General features: G+C 50.0%; 1 protein-coding gene across 2 annotated transcripts in view; it reads left to right on the forward strand.

Moving 5' to 3' along the window:
* The first annotated feature begins 609 nt into the window (after positions 1-609).
* LOC142560149 (uncharacterized) overlaps positions 610-19,813 on the forward strand; it is an 87,122-nt gene continuing 67,918 nt past the window's right edge. The window contains exon 1 of one of the 2 annotated variants that reach the window (XM_075672016.1): positions 610-1,130. The gene's annotated coding sequence lies outside the window, so the exon portion shown is untranslated. Of the gene's footprint in view, positions 1,446-19,813 lie in introns of both variants that reach the window. The other variant, XM_075672013.1, reaches the window with a different exon arrangement.

The following is a 19,813-nucleotide window of genomic DNA, read 5'->3' on the forward strand; positions in this document are numbered from 1 at the left end:
AATGAAGGAAGGCAAAGCTCCATATTAAATAAATATAAGTTCTACAACACTGACTTCCGGTTATACCATATATCATACGCGATCACATTAAAAACCATATCTTCACGCACTTTCTTTAACAGAACTTGGGTCAAGCGCTGCTCTGCCATCGTTGCTGGTGCTGAGCAAGACGCAAAACTGGAGCACGAACACCACACGCATCAACAGCGTATATGGACAGCATCAACGTCACCGACACAGTGACGCATACGCTTTCAGAAGTTACCGCCACGGAGCAAGGTGGTCGCTAACTGCAGCGACCCTCCTTCGACGGTCGCTGCAGTTTCATTGCGGGGAGAACGACCAAGCAACATCAACGACGCAAGTCATCAGCGGCTCAGGCATCAACGACATCTCGCAGAATCGACGACAAAACGCCACGCAGGGCGGAGAGGCGCGCGCGTTTGTTCGGGCGAGCGCTTCCGTTCCGCGGTGGTTCCTGCCAAAAAGTCGGTCGGGCCGCGGCGGCTGCGAGATAATTTTAAATCCATGGAGGTCATCCCTTTCCCCGCACCCCACCTCGTCCCACTCCTCTTGCAAACGCACCCTTCTCTCTCGAGCCCGAGCGTGCGCACCGGGCCGTTTTCCTCCGATGCGCTGCTCCTTCGCCCCCGACGGTGGTTCTCTTCCTCCGGGGCTAACATTGGGCTCCTTTCCCGCAGCCGTGGTCGACTTATTCTTCACCGCTCCACACAGGAGCCGTCCCACCACACGCATCTGACTGAAAACTTTCCCTCTACTATCAACCGTCGGGCCCAGGGCCGAAGCGCCGGACCCCAGATGCGAGAGGAAAGGTACCGAAGAACACTCGCGAGAGAGACGAAATAGACAGGCCCCCGATGGGCCCTTTCGGAACGCTGTCGAACGGAACACCCAGTCGCGCTAAGCCTCGTGAGTGTCGACCGGAGACTACAGGCGCCGAGTGCTTGGGACGTCAAAGAAGTGGCGTGCTCGGAGTGACCGAGCGAGGACTGTTCTGATTCGATGTCGGCGAAGTGGTCGTTACAGTGCGCTCCCGACGTGGGATCGGGATGCTGCCGCCGCTGACGACGCGGAATGACGGATTCGTGACGCGACACCCTCGACGGACGGTGAGTGCGCGACAGCGGGGAGGTGTCCTTGTCGTCGTGGATGTTGTCGATTCGCATCTCCTGGTCGGGCCCGAAGAACGGCGCTGTGCCCGTTGTGTTTGCTGTCGTGCTCGCTCGTCACTGACGTCTCGCCTGCCTGCTCTTGTTCTTCTTCGCTTCGTCCCGGCGGAGTGAGCTGTCGCCGTGGGCTTGCGCTTGACCTGGCGGCTCGCTGCTCCAGTTTTTTGTTCGACGGGGCGCGCGCGCGAGAGGCGGCGGCGGCGTCGATCTCGGAGAGAGGAATAAACGCCGTTGTCAACCGGCTGTCAACCTGAGGTGAGTGGATGTCGCGCAGCTCGGAACTTTCTCCTCTTTGTCGTTTGTTTCGTGCACGTGTCGTGCGACGGCGGTGGCCGATGCGAACCCAAGGAGCCTGTCAGACGTGCGATCAGCTGCGGGCAAAAAACCTCTGCAAAACATAACCATTGGACTTAACTCTCTTTTTCGGAGCAGAACTGAAGAAACTTCAAAGCCAAAATTATACAAATTACAGTGTTTAACGTCATGGGGTATAGGGGACGCCGTAGTGCACGAAGGTAGGGAAGGGGGGGGGGGGTTACAGAATAGTTTCGACTACTTGGGGTTCTTTAACGGGCATGCAAATCTGAATACACGCGCGCTTTTTTTTTTTTTCATTCTGGCGTCAACGGAATGTAACCGCCGTGGTTGGGAATCGAGCCCCCAACCCCTTCCGCAGTGGCAGAACGCCATATCCACTGGTACACTGCGGAAGGTAACTGTGTACGGAAAGTTGAACAGGCCGGCATGTATTCATGATGGCATCCGTGAACGCAAAGCAACACGGACTCAATAAGCACGCGGGGCGATATAGAGCGCCGTCTACCGGATAAGCTATACCGACTCGTGTACGTAAGCTATACTTCACCGCCTGAATGAAGGTCGGTAGATAGTCATCGCCTTACCACGTCCCTATCCATGTTGCGTTTTTATGTCTCAGTAGGACATTGACACTATACATGACTATGTGGCGCCTCTCAGATTGAGTGACGAGTCGTCCACGGGTATAAGTGCTTAGTTGTGGGGAACCTAAAGTTTAATTGCCAAAAAGGCGTCCTTACTTCGGACTTTCTTGACGGTCGTCGAGTGCAGTTAGGATGCCTGAAAAGCTCCAAAGGACTGGCCCCCTCTCGGATGGTTGCCAAGATATGGTAATAACCTCGTACGTGCGTTTCTGCCACGCTGACACGCTGCCAAGGCCGAATTTAAGCTCACAGTTGGCGAGATTGAATCACTGTTGAGGTTGAGGCACAACCGTAAGCTTTGTGATCTTCATCACGAAGCCCACGTTCCGCTATCGACATTGCTGCGCCCCTTTTCTTGATGCGTGGGAGAACGGAGAGGTGACGTCAATTTTGGAACTGAGCGGACCCTTCGTAGGTTGTGTAAGTGGGTCTCCGTCGCGGTGTCAAGTAAACGTGGCCGTCGGCACTTCCCTTCTCAAAAAAAAAAGAAAAAAAGAAAAAAGAAAACAAAGAAAGAAAGAAAGAAAGAAAGAAACGCTGCTCGCATGCGTCTCATGACCGAATGCCTGTCGTGACTTCGTTGTTAAGTTACTGCGTTCCTGTAAAAGGCCTGCTAGGATTCCACGAGACAGAACGGACAAATATGTGTCGAGATGGAAGTGTTTGGGGGCCAGCTATAGAAAACGATTGTGGTCCATCGAAACACGTTGGGAAGTAGATTTTCCGGACCTTCGGGGCTCAGGCCGAAACGGTTTTGCGTATTGTTTCTGTATCTTCTTCGTAAGCTTCATACATTACAGTGATTCTCCATAAATAAGTTTTCTCAGAACTCCTCACCGCATGCTCTCACTACCACGGTTACCAGAACACAGAGCACGAGCCTTGAGCTTGCTTCCCCATTCAACATTCATTACAGGCCGTTTTCTGACCTCCTAATCTGAGTATACTCCTTAAAGGAATGGTTAACTCTCCATTACACCCTACGACGCACACACTTGAGCCATCTGAGACAGCACATAAATGCTCGATCTGAACGATTATAGCAATATGTGCGTTCGGGACATGGAACAAAATATTGTGCATCTCTCTCTCTCTCTCTCTCTCTCTCTCTTTATGACTCCTTGATTGCACCGAAAGACGGTAGCCTCGCTCTTCGTTCGTTATCCAGGGCCGTAACAAGAAGATTTCGTGGCCAGTTCTGGAATGCTGGAAGGCTGCTACTTACAAGAGTCGTAACTTGTCGCGTGAAATGTTCTGGCCGGACGGTGTGTGATCTCTCTAGCCCCCGCGGGAACTTCCGACTTCGCAACCAAAATACTGCGACCAGCAGTTATGATCAGGCATGAAATGGGGATCGATTGTGTCGTTTTCTCTGTCAGCTTTGGTTTACATAGGCCTAGACAATACAAAGGAAGCCCTGCTTCATAGGAACGCGGAGACTTGCAGTGGTAAACAGGGGCCACCAGTGATAAACAGGGAAGGAGATATTGGGGAGTCAGCCGCATCCCTCTCGCCTCCCTCCAGAGGCCGTACCTGTAGAGTCCGCTCTTTCACAACGGAGAAGAGACACCGCACGCAAGAACATAGTCTTTGCGTTCGCAACCGAAACCTGGCTTATCAGACTTAACGGCAGACTGTCTCAATCAACGTACCGTGCACCGAGGCGAGAATGAATCAGAACTGCGAGGGAGCGTAACGACGGGCGAACAAGAATCCACAGGCAGGGAAGCGCAAGAGGAGGCGTACGACTACTTTGGCGGAACGGGGGAACGGGCCGCCCAGACTGGCTGCCGTCGTCGATCCTGGGAGCCGTCAGAAAGCGGCGGGCCGAGCAGATGTTTATTTCCAGGTCGAAGCAGCCGCTGCTAACGCAAGCCCGGGTTCAAGACGCGAGTGCCTGTATACGCCGAGCCGGCTGGCCGGCCGTTCTTGTTTGCCTGCTTGCGCGATGTACGTGCACCCGAAAGGGGAGGGGGGGGGACGCAAGCTGCCCCGTGTTCGTCCCTCTGCGTAAACAAACTTACTCGGCACGGTGTGCCTGCTTTCCGAGACGGCGTGGGACGCGGAGCGTGCCACAGGTCCGCCGTACGGGCAGGGTCAGGCGCTCGCTAGAATGAGAGTCTTGTGTTTGTCGCTATAGGTCGAACTGAATGGCCACATGCTCCACTACCTGACGTATACATGCCTCTGGATACGCTGCGACGCCAGCGCTTGTTTCGCGTGAAGCACCGTATCCGTGTGCCGTATTTACCGGCATACAAGCCGGCGGTTTTTTGGAATACGAAAGGGAACAAGCGAATTGGTTTTTAAAACGCCGTACCGGTTAAATACGCTCAACGTGCGGCGTAAAAGTGTTCCATGAGAGTAAATATTCGGCAGGAGAACTACTGGGCATACACTAACGTACTCACGAATTCGGTTTCCCTATTATGCTGCTTAAAGTCGCATCTGTAAGGGACAACGGAGACAGCTACACAGAAAGGAACACTGCGTCGCCTTGTGTGTAGTCTTCTCTGCGGTTGACTTGGTTGCTTCCTCCCCGTAAGTCAACATTGTCGCGTACTCATGTAGATCCATGGCGAGTACTTAGAAGGTTAGCACTGCACACAGTTTATGGCGTCGGCCGCGCTGTCTGAAGAACGTTCGCCCCGTTCGTCTCCAGTCTGCGAAACTTTGTCAAGCTTTATTCTGTATGTTTGTCTCCGTGGACGTGCGTGTAGGTTGAGTGTTTATGAAATGACTGCATATTATGTCATACTTATCAACCAGCGCCTGAAGTATGACGCCAGGCAGTCAGCCGTGTTAGCACCTCCAGCTTTTCATGAAAACCCATGTCTCTCTTTCTCTGTCACGTGACAGCCATAATTAAAAAAAACCATACTATTTTATATGTCGGAAGCTTACGCTTGTGAACTTTTATGAGCTTTCCTATATTAACTCGCGGACGACCTTCTGTGGGAACGAAGGGAAAGCTACGGAGGCAACACGAACACACCAGCGAGAACGCTTCTGAAAAATAGAGTTCCACATTTTCATCCGCGTTAGTTCAAGCTGGGGTAGGGAATACATAAACGCGTAATTTACGTACAACCGCTAAGTAAAACAAAACACACCACGGTGTGTTGAAGTTGACCTATTTGGCGGCTTTTCCCTCCCGCGGTCTTGGCTAACACGAAACCATCGCACGTGGAAGCTGCGTCGATTCAGCGTCTGTTCCGAGAAACTCAAAGCGCTGCCAAAATGCTGCCGGACTACTTGGCGAAGTAACACATGTGCAGAAACTCCGCCCCCGTATACCTTTCCCTTCATTGCCAGAGGAAGTTGTCCACTTTGTGCATACAAAAAAAAAAAAAAGAACCATTTATATACGTATATATGACATCCACAATTGCATTGTGTTATACATTCGATGAGGAAGAGAGAAAGGAGGCGTAGACATGCCAGAAGGTTAACGGGAGACAGCTCTAATTGGCTGCCCTGTACGGGGGAGAGCGTATATTGTTGGAGAAATAGAGGCGGTTGTTCCTGTTGAACGCCCCCTGCAACGCAGGGGTTATCATCATCATCATCATCATCATCATCATCATCATCATCATCATCATCATCATCATCAGCCTGGTTAAGCCCACTGCAGGGCAAAGGCCTCTCCCATACTTCTCCAACTACGCCGGCCATGTGCTAATTGTGGCCATGTTGTCCCTGCAAACTTCTTAATCTCATCCGCCCACCTAACTTTCTGCCGCCCTCTGCTACGCTTCCCTTCCCTTGGAATCCATTCCGTAACTCTTAATGACCATCGGTTATCTTCCCTCCTCATTACGTGTCCTGCCCATGCCCCCCATTTCTTTTTCTTGATTTCAACTAAGATATCATTAACTCGCGTTTTTTCCCTCGCCCAATCTGCTTTTTCTTATCCCTTAACGTTACACCTGTCATTCTTCTTTCCATAGCTCGTTGCGTCGTCCTCAATTTAAGTAGAACCCTTTTCGTAAGCCTCCAGGTTTCTGCCCCGTACGTGAGTACTGGTAAGGCGCAGCTGTTATAAACTTTCCTCTTGAGGGATAATGGCAACCTGCTGTTCATGATCTGAGAATGCCTGCCAAACGCACCCCAGCCCATTCTTATTCTTCTGATTATTTCAGTCTCATGATCCGGATCCGCAGTCACTATCTGTCCTAAGTCGATGTATTCCCTTACCACTTCCAGTGCCTCACTACATATCGTAAACTGCTGTTCTCTTCCGATAGGGTATCAGGGTAGCCGCAACTATCGTCGCTATCGACGGATTCGGCTTCATTTTGAACCATCTAGAGTTCACTAACATACACAGTAATGCTCGGTACACGAGCGTTTTCGCAATCCTTTTGCAGTTTTCATTTGCATGCCAGCAGACATTCTGTTGAAAGGGACAAAAAGATAATAAAGCACAAACTTGTCTCTAAGTGGTTTTTGTAAAGTTCAAATGAGCACAGTTTCCTCGCCAATTTTTGGAATGGGGCATTTCCTCATCGAAAGAGCAGAAGAGTTAATTTCGTTTACGTTATCCTTGGCATCATCGCCTGCTAGCTTCAGATATGGCCGTTTATAAAAGTCTGAAACTTAACTCCAGCTCGCGTGCGTAGTTCTCGCATCTCATGAAGAAAGAGAGAAAACGTCTAGACGTAGTTTTTATTTTTTTGTATTGCGCAGTAACGGATGTGAAAGCAGCGCTCCCTTACGCGTAGTGCAGAAACCTTGATTAAGTGCCAAGAAAGCTTGGGCTTCCCCAGTATAAGGCTGCTGACTTTCACCTGAGAACCGTAAACTCGGCTGCGCGTCTTCAACGCCCAATGCGCGTGCGAGCCCGCCAGGCTTGACATGTTGCGTTCGACTTGTGAAAGAGTTTGTGGCATGTTGCAAGATGCGTTGCCACAGGCGCAGTCATCGGCGCGGCGAACGGAAAGAGGCGCCAGTTGTTTTGATGACAGCGAGCCCAAACTTCTCTCCTAGGGATCATATGCATTTACCTGTTTGTTTATTTTTGAGTACTCTAAAGATCCGTCGGGACATTAAAGAGCGGAAGCGGGGGCAGCGGATGAAAGATCATCGATGTCACACTTGGTGTCATAAATGGAGTGCAAGTTAGCCAAACGTTTGAGGGTAAGTGGTACTGGTATGAAGAAAAAAATACAAGAGCCGACACAAACTTTGCCGCAGTTCAGACGTAAATAAGAAGGAGAAAAAGTAAGAAGCACTCATAGTAACACAATTTATTCCTTCGTTTACAGGTCATTTCGTTGTAGCGGCGTTCGAATGTAAACAGCATTCGTATTTCATCATTAGTAAGACATATACATACGGGTTTACAAAACCGCTCTAACGATCCTTTCAAGATGGTGTGTGTTAAACGACGCAGTTCGCCGACTAACTATCGTGCACATTAAGAATTTGTGATTTTTCGGTCATACATATTTTATAAAATCGTACGCACCAAACTATCAGCTCAGTAATTAGTAGTATACATGCGCGCACGCACAGACAGACAGACAGACAGACAGACAGACAGACAGACAAGACAGACAAGACAGACAAGACAGACAGACAGACAGACAGACGTCCCTAGTCCTTACACGCATGCTGCAGGCAGTGCAGCTTGTGCAAGTCCCAACATGCCCGCTGGTGCACGAGTGTCGACGACACACGCCCCGACCTCTCTCCTCTTTCTCTATTTTCTTTTTGCTACTCCTTTACATAGTTTTTAACTGCGCCATTTTCTTTTATTTGTCTTCTGCAACCACGCTTTCAGGGCAGTTCCTTCCGCAATGCGTCTTCGAAGCAGACGACGATAGCACCACATAGCACTACGCCGTCTCAAGTTCGCGTGCGCCGCATGGTGGCGCGGGCTTCGCGTCGACTCGCGCGCGCTCTCGCGGCGTACGTGCTGCCACTGCAGCGCCACCTGTTGGCACTCTATTTGTTCTTGATTTCGCTCACCGCCTGCCGTGCTGCGCGCGCGATGCTGGCGATGGCGCTTCCTAATTATGATCTACGCGCCGCCGCCGCGCAACGTGAGATGTCCTCGCGGCGAACGTTCACCCTGCATAAAAACGACACGAGACGCGCAGACGAAGGCGGCAGCCGGCAGCAGCAGCAGCGCGTGGTATGTACGCGTCTGCTGCGTCGCCTCCCGTCTTTCGACGCGCCACTTGCCGAAAAAACGTGCGCGCGCGAGGTCCTTTAGCGCCGCCGTAGATGGGCTGGGGCCACGTCGCGCAGCAATTGCGTAGTTGTTTGCAGCAGCGACGACGTTCGCTAATGGCAGTGCATCCACAAGCGCTGGGTCGTTATTCTTAGGAGCCGACGATGAAGAAGGGTTGACTCGCAGTGCAGATCTGGCGGCTTCTGCAATCTACGGTGACTTCGGCATTGCACTGCACATGCAAAAAACTTATACAGGATAAGTAATCCTGTTGATACTAACCATACGCAATGCGAATCACGCTATACATATGGACAGTCCGTGATGAGCGCGTTTGTAGGTCAATTTCCATTGCCTTTTTTTCAGCTGTGCAGTGTTAAAGATGCTATCTTCACACGTACCGAGTTATACTATTGCAATTTTTTCGCCTCCCCATGTGCCATTGAGTTTTACATTACCATTTCCTGCACGCATAAGCGATGAAGAAACATCAATGTCGACACGATGAAGCGCAGGGAATCACACCAGTCAGGGTGTCATAATTTAATCTACACATATCAGAATCTGTTCGTTTCAATACGTGATTGACGATTACGGGCGCTTATGTACAGGAGAAAGTCCCGCAGTCCGAATAATCGTGGGACCTTCCTACTGAAGTAGTCCTGACCCCCAAGTCATGAACGGGAGCTTAACGTAATCCTTAAAAAGAAAAGCGTACAATAATTGCATTCTGTCAATGCTATAACCTATAGGATATAGGAACTTGGGTAGCAGACAAGCTTGAACAAACATAAATAAATAATAGGCATAATGTTAAGAAACAGGAAGACACAGCGGTGTAGATTAGTGAGCAAACGGAGGTAGTCGATATTGTCGTTGATATTAAGAGGAACACATGGAATAAGGCATGCCATATAGCGTTTGTGAAGCGGGAAAACAGTGGTCTATTAAAGCTGCAGAACGCGTACCTTGAGAAGGGGGAACGTGGCCGAGGACGGTTGTGATAAGGCTGTGATAAGATTGCGACGGCTGTGATAAGGTTGTCCGATGCAATTAGGAAATTCGCAGGCATACGGTGAAGTCAGCCGACGCAAGACCGGTGTGATTGGAGGCCGCTGGGAGAGGCGCTAGTTCCTTGCAGTGGACGTAAACGAGGCTGGTGATGACAATGATGATGACGATGACGACAGTGGCTGAACAAACGAACAGAGGTGCAGCGAATTCGCGCTCACACGCAACGAAGCGTTCGTCAACCAGTCAAAGGCGCATGCGGGATACTTCGTCTCGAAGAAACGAAGTAACTCTAGCGGTTTACTGCATGCATCAGCTTTCCCGGTGCAGGGTCTCAAGGTCTTCTTCTACCGAGTCAGCGACTTGTTGTACGATCGGCTTTTGCTGTTCCTTCGAGAAACACTGCGCGCATTGACAAATAAATAAATAAATAAAAAGCTTTGACACAGAAGGTAATCTACAGATTGGTCGCTACCACAGAAGTTGCGCGTCAATGTCAGCTGTTTCGATAAGCAGTGAATAAGCGTTCCTGCATATGACTCTGAACAACAAATGACAGTTACTTCGTTACTTCTCGACGGGAGTTTGTGCTCAGCTCCTAAACAGCAGGGCTGCTGCTCAGCCAAGAAAAAAAGAAGAGAGGAAAAAAAAAGAAAGAAAAGGCAAGGCGAGGAAGTGGTCGGAAAACTTTACAAAATTACCCATTCAACCTTAACCAAAGCAAACCTCAACCTATAGCGGCTGCGAAACGTACAACGGACCGCAACAAGTGGAGAGCGGCACATCTTTCGGTGGAACGAAGCAGGTGGCGTGCAGCTCTCACTGCACAGAACTGTCTCGAGGCCGGAGGGTACGGCTGTCGCCCGCTGCCTGCACTCCTTGCAGGCGGCATGCCGTCGGTGACCGTGTTCGGTTACGTCGTGTTGTGGCAGCAGCACCAGAAAGAAGGGGGCTTCGCACTGCTTACAGTGGGGGCGTTGAACCCTGAGCGTCTTTGCCGAATTGCGAGCCGCTGCTGTTACGCACGTGGTGCGCTTGGGTGCTTCGGATATCGTCGCCCCTTTCGTCTTTCGCCAACAGGCGCTTTATCCGAATCGAGGCATTAAGGGGGTGCCGCCAGAAACACACACACACACACACACACACACACACACACACACACACACACACACACACACACACACACACACACACACACACACACACACACACACACAAACACACACACACATCTTCAATCTTTTTTTTATCTGCTCGGTAGGATGCAGATACGTTTTTGGTGATCGTGAGCAAAACGCAGCGTGCATGAATCCGCGTCATGAATGTTTCTTTTTTTTACTGTGATAGCAACTACATGGACACTCCAAGAAAATTTTCTACGTTGTCAGCGTCGGCGTTGCCGTGAGGCTCCGCATACATTAAAGAAATATTACTTTGCCTAATTATGACCCTCTGAGGTGCTGTAAAACGATAGTCGCGGTCAGTGTAATAAACAGCTAGTATAGACGAAAGAGGGAAGCTTCGGCCTCGAACTGACGTTTCGACAAGAGCACTTACCTTCTTGAGGGGACGTACGACAAGGCGTCAACGCAAGAAAGCTTTCGCGTAGCTTTTGTGCTGTGAACTTGATTTCCCCGTGTTCTCGTTCTAACAAAATAAAACTAAGCTATTACCGTTAGCCTACTTATTTAACGCCCCCTCGTTATCCACGGCTTCAAATACAAGCACTGCAGACGACAGTTAAAATTGCCAATGGGCTCCGTCGGTGTCCTTATATTCCAGTTAAAACGATCCGCAATTTTCACCACTATACTTAACGGGCCACTTAATATCACTCACAGACTTGGAAGCTACCCGGAAAGACCAGTTAAAGTTGCCGTATGTTTCACCAACTCTTAGCCGAGCAAGCGTGAAATTTTCGCTACATATTGTATATCTGTAGGCTAACTCCTGCAGAACACCTGTTTGAGTTTGATGAATTATATAAACTATGGTGTAGTGAGCTTTCGCAAGCCCGACCATTCCTACTCGGATGGACAAACGTACTGCCGCACTCAGCAAGAGTTACAACGCGCGACCGCTCTGCCGCGCGCTTTCACGTTGTAGCTCATACTGAACCACTACTGCCGAGATGCGCCTCTCCGAACGCAGCGTGCGAGGCTGTGTTTAACTCCGATTGCGTCATGAGCGGCGTGACAACAGCGCCATCTGTCCACTCGATATATGCGCGCTCGAGTAATGGCTTCTTTCTTCTAAACAACGATAGCAAAGTAAGGTGTACGTGGGTAGTATTGTTGCACATGTAAAGCGATAATACTTTAACATGTTTTCTTTACATCGGTTTCAGCAAGCGACCCCCTTTTAGCTTTTCAAATACGTTTCACGTCAACATAACCATTTGTAGATTTTGACGCCGTTCTGACAGACTAGCCAGAAAAAGTCCTGTACTGATTGATCGGTTGGAAATGCTCCGAAATTTCACCCCCTTCACTACAGACCAATCGAGACAACCCATTTACCTCGCCACTGTCCTGATGACCACTTGAACCTGTCCGCGTACTACACCAGTCTCCTTATAGGCCAGCTAAGATTGTCCACATGCTTTTATTTTCTCCTGATAGGCCAGTGAAAGTCGTCAGGAGGCTTGGCTACTGTCATTGGACCATTTAAAATCGCATACGAGTGTCGTCGCCCTGCGTAACCTGTTCTTATAGGCCACTCCAAATCATCCATAGATTTTGCCAGCATTGCAAACCAGCTAAAGTCTCCCATATGCTTCTTCATTGTTCTAACAGACCCGCTGAAGTTGTACGTGTCCTTCGCCAGTCTCCTTTAGACATGTCAACATCGCCAACGTGCGTCCTGCACTCGCTCCATTTATCCACTGTCACGATGGACCTCTTAATATCGTCCATGCGGTGCGGGACGCTTGGTCAGCTGTGGCCACAGGCCAGTCAGAATCGCCCACACAGTGCACTACGGACCTGTTGGAACTGCTCATAGATCAAGACGGTCATTCCAGTTTGTTGGTCTGACATACTAAAAAGTTCGTGCAGTGTGCCGTCGCATTGCATCTCCGTCCTTGTCCTATAATGCTGCTCAGCTTACCAGCATGCCCATAAGCTTCGCCACTGATCTGACAGACCAGTTGAAATTGCCCACCTACTTCGCCAGTGTCCTTATATACTGCCTGTATAAATCTTTATATATGCTTTTTGTTTATGTATATGCTTTTTAGGTCTCCTGGTTTCTGCAATGTCGTGATAGACCATTTAATATCGTCCATGTGGTGTGTCACCCGCAGTCAGCTAAGCTCAGAGGTTAGTCGCAATCATTTGCAGTTGTCGCCAGCTTTATAAACCAGTCAGAACTTCCCACAGACATCGCCACTGTCCCGATAGACCAGTCGAAGTTCAACATGTACTTCGCCAGCCTCGCTGTAGACCCGCTATCGTCCACATCTCCGCTATCTGGGTTTCTCCATCGCTGTGATATACCACTCGATATCGCCCCTGCACTGGACCACCCTCGTCAGCTACGCTAGTGCGTCAGCACTCGAAATCGCCCGCAGACTCCCTCCGCTCTCCCGATAAACACGTCTGCGCACCAAGGACAATCGTCGTACTACAACGTCTTGTGCAATGCCGGGCAACTTCCTCGGTCGGGTGTCCCGCGTGCGGGCTCCCTCACCTCCTCCTCCTCCTCCTCCTCCTCGCCGGTTGTTTCGGACGCTCGCGCAGTGGGCCCGGCGACGACTCCCTATTTTGAGCGGGCCGTCGTAAGGGAGCGTACGATAAAAATACGAGTCCCTCTGACACTGACACGATTCTTCGAGATGCGCGGCGCGTTGGCCTTCCTTCCGGCGGTACAAACGCGGCAGCGGCGGCTACACAAAAGAGCCACAGGCCGAGAGCAACAGCAGCAATAGCTCGAAGCAGGAACCGCGAAGCCACGCTTGGTCGGGGTGGCCCGGAAGGGACCGGGAGGGGGGGGGACGCCTCCCCCCCCTCACTCGTGAGCACTCGATCGCCCCTCCGACACCAGCTCAGCAAGAACCGGCGGATCGCACGCGAGCGTTCCTAATCTCTGCGCGGCATCCGACTCGGCGTGGCCTCAAGGTGAGGGCCTTGAAACGCGCGCGCCCGCCCGCCTGGAGTCTCAGCAACTCCCCCCTTCCCCTCTCACCCCCCCCTCCAAACACACACACACACCTCATTATATACCTTCCATTCCCTCGTCACTTGCACACTTCCCTCGCTGCAAACACCGGCCTGCCGGTTGCTTTTCGTGGACCGTACAGGCTAGTGCACCCCCCTCTACGACGTCCGCGGGATCAGCTGGTCTGGGAGTGGAAGCGGTCGCAGCGAGTAAATCGGAACTGCAGTTGGACCACAGAGTTACACTGCTAAACTGCTCTAATTTTGTTTTTATTTTCTCAGTTACTGTACTGACGAAAGTACAGTCACTTCACCTGCCAAAGCCAAAGGCTAGTCAAATAAAAGACTTGGTAGAGTCGAGGAACGCGGTACAAAACGTACTGCCGGGACGAAGCGCTGACGAAAAGCAGTAAGTTTTACTCACAGTGAAAGGCGTACCATGAGCATACATTGCGACGCGAATAAACAAACAAGCAAACAAACAAACAAACACCTGATCTGAATACCTGTCGCGCAACACTACATTGGAGTGGCAGGTGATATCACTCGTTAGCTGGTTTCTATAAGCATAAGGTAGTCACAAGTGCATGTTTTTGAGTCAGAATTAAGCCACTGTTGCAAATGACGGTGAACTTACAAACGAAACAGTGCATTAGATTACTTTCGAACTTGCTCACTTTTTAAGATGTGCCGATAATACAAGCGAGAGATAAGATAATACGAGAGATAATGCATACGGAACAAAAGGGGGCGGGGGGGGGGGGTTAGTAGGTTGTCATGTTGGGTGAAGCGTGTTCTGCTCCGTACTGCTCGTTTCTTCAGAAAAAAAAATTCTATGGATATGTAGCAAACGAAACGTAAACATTCGGCAGATATCTGCCTGGTTGGGGACAACTGAAGTAAAGAGCACAGAAAGACTCCAATCAAAATTTATTTTATTAAAAAAATATACCGCCGTCGTCTTGGAGAGCGAAAACCACTGGCGACGGCTGGTTTTGGGATCCTGGCCCATCCAAAAGTTGTCGGGTCACGTCAATCGTTCGTCAGAAACACTTCCCGCCGCTTACTCTCAAGGGCTGCGATAAGTGTCCGCGTGTCTGTCGCAGCGCTAAAGATTAAGAAAAAAAAATGAAGAAAAATAACGCATATAAGCCCTACTACGCTTCACATCCTCATACATGAAGAAGGACCCGATCGGGCTCAGAAATGCCGGGTTTTTACAATGAAAATAAATTTTGGTTCGAGTTTTTCTGTGCCCCCAATTATGTAGCAAATGGCTCAGATTCAGAAGTCGCTGCTAGCCGATGGTGCGATTTAGGCACAAAACAATCAAGCTCTGCCGCCGCGACCACAACGCCGTTAGGTTGTCCCACCTAGTCTGGTTTACAAGAGACATGCCGTGCTCTTCTTATCGACCAGCTGCAGAGCGTGACGTCATGAAGACATGGCGGTGCTACTACAGCATGCAGTGCAAGCGAAAAAAAAATCTTACATCTCTACCGACGCATTTTCTCCCAAAAAGCAAGGTTTTATTTATTTATTTATTCAGCATTGATTTAGACACAGTGAAGGTCTTGGATGGCGAGGCTAAAGGCAGTACATTGTCTGCCTGATTAAGGCCCTGTCACCCATACATTGCTCAACTATATATATATATATATATATATATATATATACAGCGCAATATGAAACGGACTTAAACTAATTATACATAAAACACACAAGAAACCATTTAGCGCAATGTCAATCAGAAAGGGAAAGCAAATATTTTTTTCATAGCATAGCGAGGTTCACACCTTCGGCCAAGTTTTTTAACGAGTTGCTTGGCAAAGCGAAGAACAGCGAAGAAAAAACCAAACCGTCTCGACTGATCATTTTGCTATAGCACTATGCCCTTGGCCCCCTTCTTTAGAACTAGGAGGTTATCCATAAGTGACCACCTGCGCTATCTAACACTCGAGTCGCACACGCCCTAACAATGTTCACACGGAAGCCGAAACGTCTATAGCCCCTTCGACAAACATCATTTTGGTCGGCGGTCTGTTCGAATCCACGTCCCTACCAGACGAGGTGTCGTCCAATCATTGGTTTCACGAAAAATATCCACAGAGCACTATCGCGTATGACCTTGCTGAAACCGTATAACGTCCAATAATAGCCACAGCCCCGCATTCAGACGCGATGACATTCATTGAGTAGCTTCCCAGGACAAGTGAACAATTTCGTTCGGCCTGGGGGAGTGAGGGGGAGGGGGGGGGGGGGCTTTCATTTTCGTGCGCGGGCTCGACAAGTTTAAACGGTGACAGCTCTCGGTGACCAATGGGAGCGCCGGAGCGGACGGTCATTAGACAATCGGAGCCGGCTAAAAGTGGATCCCCAAAAGTGAGGGCTGCAGGCGAACAAGGAAGGATCCTCGGTCCAGTGCCAACGTTTGCCAACGTTTCGACAGGAGCACTTGTCTTCGGCTCGCGGAAGACAAGCCTCGCTGTCGAACCGTTGGCACCGGCCGGAGGCCCTGTTCGCCTCCAGTCCCTTTACAAGTCGCCGTATTTCCCTTCGTTTTCGTCTGCCTTGAAACGCGCGATCGATTCGAATTACGAAACTTGGTTACATCGCGCGATTGCTGCGAAAAGCACTGCATTTCACGCGAATTCCGGCACCTCGCGAATCTAAGCGCTCTCCCGTCTTTCTGAGGTTCATAATTGAGACGAAACGAACATACCGCTGAACCTAGGCGCGCCTCGATTCTTGGCACCGCCTATCGTAATCATTGGGGTAGCAGCGTCATTAACCCGAACAAGGAACCTGTATGCAAGGAAGCAAGACCTGCGATCAAATACACAAAGCCTTTAAACCATAAAGGATAGCTGTTCTGTTTAGTACCTTCGATGATATTATGTTCGCTATTACAATTGCTCGGCACCTGGTCTTACTAACAACGGCAACGTACGAAGTGCTTTCGGATACGAGCCGTTAACGTTGAACACAATCCTGATTCTTCTCGAGTGCGATAAATTGGCACCGCTTGCGCCCGAACTATGAGAAACCTAATATGAGTCACTTTCAAGCATTTTTTTTTTTTTTGCCATCCTCAGAGGGCGCAAAAATTTTTAAAAAGAAGACGGAGTGCCTAAGTTTGTATCACCACGTTGATTTGTGGCTTCTACCGATGTGCAGTGGTATACTGTTGACATTTCACAAATTTGGGCTATAGAGGAGCACTCGCTGTTCCAGCCTGTTCTGGCACTGTTTTTACTACCTTTAAGCATGGCTCCCGCAGCCGCGGCTACGTCACAAATGAATTGAAATTTAAAACAAGGAACGAAAAGAATACAGACGACACGCACATAGGATGTGGATGTTGACGCGGAGCAGCATTGTCAGACACCGTCTGGCAACCTTTCACCGCACGTTCGGAAAACGCATGGTCTATATATATAGTTTAAACGGAGCAGGTTCGTTTAAGTTGCCGGCAGCAGACGCATGGGTTGCAAAGAAAGAAAAAAAATTACGGCAGAACTCATCTGACGATGACTTTCCACGGTAGTGCGATTAGCATTCGAGCAATGTAGCGACAGACCGCATTCTTGGCGTCACGTTTGTTTAACACGTGCACTGGTATCTGATACTTTCGTTGCTTCGGCTGTGTGCCCCGTATACTCCGATATCATCCCCGTTTGTTATGACATTCGCTTGCCAAGATCGTCCATGATCATGGCGGCATGACAACGACTGTATACCCGCCGCGGCTGCTTAGTGGTATGGTGTTGAGCTGCTGAGCACGAGGTCGCGGGATGGCATCCCGGCCACGGCGGCCGCATTTCGATGGGGGCGAAATGCGAAAACACCCGTGTACTTAGGTTTAAGAGAATGTTAAAGAACCTCAGGTGGTCCAAATTTCTGGAGTCCCCCACTACGGTGTGCCTCATAATCGGAAAGTGGTTTTGGCGCGTAAAACCCCATAATTTTTAACGACTGCATGACGCTGACGCAGTGACGACGATGGGAAAACGAGGAAGGAGTGACGTCGCTGGTACGAGAGAAACGGTTTAACTACAACGGTATCAGGACAATGTTATGCATACTTAGTTAACCTCTTCTCGGGGACTGCACTTCACCCGCTATCAACTTAAGTTATCGGTCAGCGCAAGACGCGCCTACGTGGTTGCAACTTACTGCAATGTTATCGATGCTTCTATCCATTATCTGTTGTCACCGAACCTTGTGTTAACTGATTGTATGCGCGACCCGAATTGTTTAGAACTTTCTGGAAGACACACGGGCGCCAGCGATTATCCTGGAAACCTTCAGTGACTCATAAAAATTCGCAGTTCCGCCGGAAAGGCCAAGCACCGATTGCGATAGCGAATTTGCAGATATGTACGAAGTAAGATTAGTAGGTTTATCGGTCGGCCGTATAAACTTGTAAACATTCGCTTACTAACTAAATTAACAATGATAGAATGCGTAAGCTTGAATCAACGAGAACGTAGAAAGAAAGAGACAGGTGGAGACAGCGCCGTCTTTGTGTGTCTGCTTCTTTCTACGTCCTTGTCCAGTCGGGCTTACACATTCTATCATGGATTCAAGCCAACTAGCCCGTCAACGTGTTTTAACTGAATTAACCAGCATAGTGTCGCGCGCACACAGGCAAACATGAACGCAGATCGCTCGACGACAGCGGAAACTGTCTGTGAAAACGCTGGAGTTAGGAATCGCGCCAGCAGCCGCGAACCAATTGACCTCCGAGCATATATGCCGCTTCAACGCGTACGAAACGCCGAAAGCACAGCGCATACGAAGCTACTGGCACTAGGCGCACTAACGGAAAGGCCTAACGGAAAGAACAGACGGACACAGCGAGTGTAAAGCTTGTAGGACATAACTGCCGTAGCAGGAGCAGAGATAAATAGAAAGCTGGAAGAATGAAGGTAATTAAACTGTGGCGTCTAACGTCGAGAAACTGCACAGTACGTTATGGGGTGCGCGATATAATGGAGGGCTACGAATAAATCTTTTAGCGTCCTAGGGTTTTCTCTATAGCGTGCGCACAAAGCACTATACGCGAGCGAGCGAGCGATCGTTCCTTCGGACGGACGGACGGACGGACGGACGGAGCATTCCCTGCGCAGTACGTGTTGGGAAAACTCATCTCTTGGGCGCCCGACTAAATCATTTTCTTTTTGCTCGCACAGTTCCACTTTCCATTATGGTAATAAGCTGACAGACAGACAGACAGACAGACAGACAGACAGACAGACAGACAGACAGACAGACAGACAGACAGACAGACAGACAGACAGACAGACAGACCCACAGACAGACAGACCCACAGACAGACAGACCCACAGACAGACAGACAGACCCACAGACAGACAGACAGACCCACAGACAGACCCACAGACAGACCCACAGACAGACCCACAGACAGACCCACAGACAGACCCACAGACAGACCCACAGTCAGACAGACAGACCCACAGTCAGACAGACAGACCCACAGTCAGACAGACAGACCCACAGACAGACAGACAGACAGACAGACAGACAGACAGACAGACAGACAGACAGACAGACAGACAGACAGACAGACAGACAGACAGACAGACAGACAGACAGACAGACAGACGAGGCTGCAGGTACACACAGGGCGAAGACAGATCGGTGAACGTGTTTCGTTCCTTGCTGTGCCTTCCTCTACTCGCGCTCTGCGTGTCGCACCAACTAGCCAAAAGAAGCGTTTAGACTGACGAGGGTGCACATTCAGAAGCCCGAATGCTGCGGAGAGACGCGCGCTCGCGCACACTTTGCCCGAGATGTTTCAGCGATTTGCGCAAGGCCGCACCGTGCCAAGTTTCCGTATTTCCGGCGGCCCTGTTTAAGCTGGATGCTTTTCGCATTGCCGACCTTGGGAGCGTCCGGCCTCCTTAAGCACGGCTGTGCTGCGTGCTTCCCGTGAGCTATAGCGCGGGGAAAGCTTTGGAGCTATACAGGGTCTTTATAGCCGATCTGTTCTCAGAGCTCGGACGCTTATGTGCCGTGCGGGATCTGTGCCAAAAATCAGCGAACTTGGCGAAGTTTAGTCTCGCAAGTGTTCTGCGCATGAACTGACTCACTCGTATGGAGAACGAAAAAATAAAGAAGAAAGAAAGAAAGAAGGAAAGAAAGAAAAGCGGGCGCAGCCTGCCTTGAATCTTTCACGCTCGCAGCGCCGTGTGATGGCAGGAGAATTCCTGTTGCTCTGGTCGTCATTTCACCGGCGGTTTCTTTAGAAGCACGAGATGCATGCGGGCGACACAATGCGAGTTTCGCCTG

Source organism: Dermacentor variabilis, chromosome 10 (genome assembly GCF_050947875.1).
Source record: "Dermacentor variabilis isolate Ectoservices chromosome 10, ASM5094787v1, whole genome shotgun sequence".
Classification (NCBI taxonomy): domain Eukaryota; kingdom Metazoa; phylum Arthropoda; class Arachnida; order Ixodida; family Ixodidae; genus Dermacentor; species Dermacentor variabilis.